This window comes from Ictalurus furcatus, chromosome 9 (assembly GCF_023375685.1).
Source record: "Ictalurus furcatus strain D&B chromosome 9, Billie_1.0, whole genome shotgun sequence".
Taxonomy (NCBI): Eukaryota; Metazoa; Chordata; class Actinopteri; order Siluriformes; family Ictaluridae; genus Ictalurus; species Ictalurus furcatus.
The window spans coordinates 699,549-705,881 of NC_071263.1; the positions used below are offsets into that span (position 1 = coordinate 699,549).

Below are 6,333 nucleotides of genomic sequence, written 5' to 3' on the forward strand. Positions count from 1 at the left end.
TCTAGCCATTCTCCCATAATGTAAAATGTGTTTTTTAAATATATTTTTTGTGCATAAAAATATAGCCACTGCCCCATTGTGGCATATAGCCAATAAGGAATGTTTCAGCAAAATACTCTTTTTAGATGCAGTTTTGGAGTAATAGAATAAACCACAATTAAAATATTGGCCAATAAATAAAATATGAAAATTTATATTATTGCCACATGCCCCCTGGGATAAACATGACATGATGGTGTTTTATTCCTCCCTGATTCTTTACATCCCGTCTCACAAAAAATACCATTCTTACCCTTCCAAAAGCTTCGCCTGTGCCAGTATTTGTGCTTTTGTGTCCTGGTTGAACTCGTGCGATTAAATCAGATTGGCTGCAGATCAGGACAGGACTGTCTGAGTCACATGCCTGCCACCTCGACAATAACCGTCTGCTTTGTAGATTAATGAATGAGCTCAGGTTAGCTTCTGACAAACAGAGATGCCATTATACTTCATCCAACTCTTCTACAAACACCAGTCATAGAACACGTGTTGGGCCATTTTTAGAAACCAGTTGCTTACTTTCCACTTTCAGGAACATTTCTCAGCTCTACACTATATGTAAACTATATGTAAATGTAAACATTTGAACAGAATGTTAATGTGACTCACCATTAGCGGGTACCTGACACTCAGGTGCACGTTTAGGCTCGCATGCAGTCCTGGGACGAGCCTGAAAAAAGCTCTTTTCTCCACACCCATATGTGCTTGTTGAACATCCTGTTCAAAATTTGCTGTTATAGTAAGCTCCACTTTCCTGGGAAGGCTTTCCATTAGAAGAAATGCATTATAGAGATGGCTCTTGTGTTGTGTTAGAGCGACACCATGTGGATCCAACCCAACAGATCAGCCCGTTTTTCCCACACAGGAACTCGTGAAGTGTGGGGTTTTTACCACAAGAGGCGCTATCGGGTAAGTTTTGTAACGCTCACATTCAAATGTCCATCAGGTGCCGCTGCGTCTCCAAGTCTCTGTGGCGCAATCGGTTAGCGCGTTCGGCTGTTAACCGAAAGGTTGGTGGTTCGAGCCCACCCAGGGACGGGTCTACTCTTGTTTTTTTTTTTTTAACCTTTAGTTCACAAAACTCGTCCGAGCACAGAAAACACACAGCCGGCGCTCAGTACATTACTAGACAATTAGATAAGTAATTATAAAACATTTTGTGATTGGATGTAGATAACGTGGCCCATGTTTTTTTTTAATTACACATCGAAGACAGTTAAAATATTATCTTACTTAAAGGGAATTCCGACTCTTTTCAGTGAGTCAGTCACAAGTTGAGTCCTGCAGCTGAGTCGATTCAGAGTCGAATCGTTTTCTCTCTGTGATAGAGCTACTGACTGTTACTGCTATCTCACACAACAATCGTGGAGTTTTCGAGCATAAATAATTGCTATAATTATGGCATAGCAAGCTAAACCATTTAAACCTGAACAGGTTTGGCTCAAGTTAAAAGTTTACTTAAATGCATTTTGGCAAGGCTATGTAGCCTAATTTCTATGTCTGTATTAAATTGTTCATTAGAATTATAAAATATATATATTTTTTAACATTGTCAGGCCTCCATGTGCTTCTCTCAACACCAATACTCCCTCTAGCAACAACACAGTTCACCCTTCCAACACCATCACTGATACCTCTGCCAGATCGAACCAGGCTTTAAAGAGGTAGAATTATAACGAACATCTTAAAGCATGTTTAGTAAATTTTAGACAATATGACCTTTTCAATTACAGCGTAATACCACTCCCTGTCAGTACTCAAAAGAACCACCATATGTATAACTGCTGTATTTTTCGTGCTTTTCCTTAGACAGTTTCCCCAATTTGTTTAAATCAAAAACTGAAACACAGAAAGGCAAATGTCGGTTTGGCCGGACAGTCCTTATCGAGTAGACGGACTTCATAGTTTGCGTCTTACCAGCACCTTCAACTCTAACCACGAAGGCTAACGGAGAACTGGAACTAGCTCAGGCAGGGCTAGAGGGAAAAACTGGTGTCATTAGTCATGGTTTTCTCTGTCCACTTTGCTATGTAAATTATGCAAACAATGACATAGTGTTTCTTATGACGTCACCATATAAATCGCATGTATGCCGCCTAAAATTTACGCATTTCCATAACGGATTTTAATCAAACTAAGAAAAATGTTTTTTTTTCAAAAAAAAAAAAAAAACAAACAAAAAAAAAAAAACAAAGAAAAACAGGAAGGTTTTAAAGAGACCTGAAAAAGCAGCCCACAAGTCGAATAAAACACACCTGCATAAAAGACTTAAATTAACTTAAAATTAAAAAGTTATCAGATTTATTTATTTATTTTGATTGATTTATTCACGGATTTGTCTTTTTGTTTAGATTTTATTATTTGCTTTTAATGTCTATTTCTTTATAGGTTTGCTCTATTTATATTTTGTTTATCAGTGGATTTATTTATTTGTATTTTATTTATGTTTGTCTTTTTAGTTTTTATTTATTTATTTGTTTGTTTGTTTGTTTGTTTTATAAGCTCATCGGACAAAAAGAATTCGCCGCGTTCACCGAATGGCCTCATTGTGCCTTACATCAGTCACCGAGGTGGAAGATCAGATGGAGCTCTCTTGCATGAAAGGTGTCCCACCCACAGTCAGCTTCACTGAGAGAACATCTCTCCCAGATCTGCGAGAGGCTGACCTCTTCACCGATGCCAAACTGACTCACTGTGTTAACTGTTCTTGTCTCTGTCAGACCCACACAGCATGTTTGGTCATGATGCACTCGCCCAGCACTGTCTACTGCACAGATGTTCCTCCTCATTACACAGAATTCGGCACTCAGGCCATTGAGTCACTCAGACGCTGTCGCTGAGGTTTACAGAAATCCGGACGTAGCTCTGGAGCCCTAATGAGCAAATGGGATATGAGCGAGGAGTCCAGGTGACTCTCATGAATGCAAGAACCACTAGTACATGGGCCTCGAATGCTTTTAGGTGTAACCTGTTCTACGGATGGTGAGTACTTGTTTTTGTTTATTTGTCCATCATTTATAATTTGTTTGTTTTGTCACTAGTGCATGGGCCTTGAACTGTTTTCGGTGGATAGGTATATAGTATTTTTACGCTTTATAGTGGTACATTTTACGGTATATATTATTACTGATTACCGACACTACATTGATCAGTAAAAATATTAGGAGTTTTCAGTGTGTGTGGGGAAAAAAATGCTGCCTATGTAAAGAGAGAATGACTTATTTATTTATTACTTATTAAGAGATAATTACTGATATTAAAGCTATTGTGGTTTAAAGGTTTAAAGCTATTGTGATTCTTCTCTGGCGTACTCCCTTCTTATTTTCTGACACGCCATCCTGCAAAAAAATAAAAAATAAACACCACATTTATAGACCATGTCAGACTAAAGTGTAAGCTGAAATAGTATAGTGGTGGTGTCCCAAACGGCTACTAGTGTACTAGATACTAATATTCAAATAAAATGACTTCCTACTGAAATGACTACTTACGATGTGATGGTACGGTATAATATAGTATAGTATAGTAGAGTGTAATATTTGTAATGAGAATACAGGCGGAAAGTGTGCGAGAAATCGTCCTCTCCATCAGTCTGACCTTGGCTGCAGGACGTACTAGTCTTAGAATCGGTTTTGCCTGGAGCTTTGCACGCTCTAATCCACTTTTGACCAGATCACAGATCGGCTTAGTTCCATACATCTGAGGGAAGATCAAACAGTTTTGTCCTGCACAAGAAAAACACGTTTAGTGAAAAATAATTCAGGCTTTAGCTGCATTACTCTAATCTTCTTGTGAGTTTAATGCCCTGTTCGAGCATGGCTAGCTCTGTCTGAGACATCAGGAGGAGCCTCAAGCAATGAACAAGTTCTTTGAGTCTCTTTTATCCTATAATCACAGTTATTTATACTGATTAGCGCGGAGAGGAACAGAAAGCAAATTAAGTACTGTGTTTGTTCGTGGCCTCGATGTGCACAAGCTGTTCCACACAGTCGAGTCTGCAGGTCTTGATGGCCCTCATTAACGCCGTCATTCCAGTTGTGGTCGTGGTGTCTATATCAGCACCGTGCTCCGGTAAACGTTTCACGATGTCCGGCGCTGCCTTTGACGAACAAATCAAACAGAAGCGATTGAAATACTTTGACAGAGTGAATGCTTCAAGTGGTTTCCCCAAATTCAAGTGAAAATGCAAAACCACTTGAAGCATTCGTTGTGTTGAACTGTCCCAGCGTCGTTAATTTCCATCGACTCTGACAGTTTTGGGTCAAACCATCTTGGAAAGAACTTAATCTCAGCTTCTGGTAAGAAATACAAACACCGAGACGTGCGTAAGAAAGTGTTTAGATTCCTTTTCACGGTCCAGGACACACTTTCTGCAGAAAGCGGTGTTATCCTATACCTTCAGCCTGCAGAATCAATAGCGAGAGTCCACTCTTAATTAAGCTCTCCTCTCACTTTAGAGAGAAAGAGACGTACATGAAAAGGTGAATCGATCGTCACTTGTTAAGCGAGGAAATCATTCGCACGGTTGTAGAGTCGACCAAGAGTAAGACTCAAAAATATCTCCGCGCAGTCAGTGGGAAAGTTTGCTCTCGGGCGTTCCAGGAAACCCTGAGAATGTACTACAGGCACCTGTCAGAATTAGCAAGCGCGAAAGTTGCTAGCGCAGCAGATTCCTGTGCTGATACAGGGAAGAGAAATTATTTTCTTGTCAGAAATTCTACTGGTGAGGATTGCACCATTTCTTTTGAGAGACCGCTGAGAGCATGGAAATCGCAATGAATTTTGGCAGGAAGACGTCTGGAAAACAGGATCCGGCAGCACAATGTCCCTTCGACACAATATTAATCCAGATAATCTAGCTCACATCAATTGGAATCTTCTCTATTAACTGTTAATCTTCTCTAATCTTCTCTATTAACTGTTAGTCTTCTCTAATCTTCTCTGTTAACTGTCACTTAATTGTATAGTTTACTGTTTATCAGTTTTAACAGAAATTGAATAGAGTTCTTATACATCTTTTCTAACACTGGCTAGTTAGAACCAGCTAGCACAAGCTAATAACCCTAAGACATTTCTCATACTTTTATGCTTTTTTTCTTATGTTTGTTTTTTTGTAATGCATAGCTAATATAATTTTCAGTGCAAAGGGAACAAGACTTAATGTGGATGGCTTAAAACCAGACAGATACTAGCAGGCTAATTTAGCTAGTTAGCTACCATTCATACATAGCTAACAGGACATTCTTTTTAGTATACTCTGATGAGCAGAAAATTTCATATAGAATTATGATGATTTAAATAAATAAATAAATAAATAAATAGTCAGTTAACATATTTGACCGGGAGTCTTTTAGGTCTGCTGTTTCACATGTTAAAGTTCTGTTATTTATGTCGTCCATTTTAGGTTCTTTATGCAATGTAGCATTTGATGGTTGTTGTTGTTGTTGTTGTTGTTGTTGTTGTTGATGATGTTTGATTGTACTTCTGTCCTGAGTCTCTATATAAACAATAATCTAAAAAATTGTCCTTATATACACACAGAGTACACCTATATAGCAAACATACACAGTTTGAGCTCACATTATTGCATGTGTTATTCTATTTAGATATTCCTTTTTGCTCATTTTCATGAGGGGTGCCAATACATCTTTGGCACACTAGATTGAATAGAACATTAAAACATTTTACAACGTTATTTGTAGTAGATATATTACAGTTATAAAACAATATAAAAGAGCACGCCTGCAGTACCGCGACAGTCCACTAGAGGGAGACATTAGCAAAACAAACCAAAATTGAACTCAAAACAATTTATTGAAGTTTTTGGAAGGAAACCTAATGTTATTAAACTAGCGTTAATGAAACAAAATGAAAAATCTGCATGAATATTTACTGAGAATATTGAGAATTTACTGACCCTGGTCAGGGTGTGGAATTCTGGGTGTGAAGCAGGAATTCACCCAACCCATCGCAGGGTACCATGCACACACACGCTCGTTCACACCTACAGGTAATTTAGCGTAGCTATTCCACCTTTTGGTAGGTGGGAGGAAACTGGAGAAGACCAGAGTGAAACCCATACGGACATGCGAAGTCATGCGACTCCACACAGGAAGTATCTCAAGCTCAGGATTGAACCGCTGACCCTGGAGATGTGATGCTACCGACTCTAGCATATTGCTGTCCGAATTTCTAAACAATCGCGCCATTTTACATATTATGTGATGGGCCATAGAGATGTCAAACATCTGATGAGACCCTGGCAGGAGGAGATGAACTCCTAGGTGCTGGAAC

The 6,333-nt window shown here is 38.9% G+C and overlaps 1 non-coding gene across 1 annotated transcript; it reads left to right on the forward strand.

Moving 5' to 3' along the window:
- The first annotated feature begins 1,003 nt into the window (after positions 1-1,003).
- Positions 1,004-1,077, forward strand: trnan-guu (transfer RNA asparagine (anticodon GUU)). Its single transcript has one exon. It is a non-coding gene; the product is annotated as a tRNA-Asn (tRNA).
- The last annotated feature ends 5,256 nt before the right edge of the window (positions 1,078-6,333 follow it).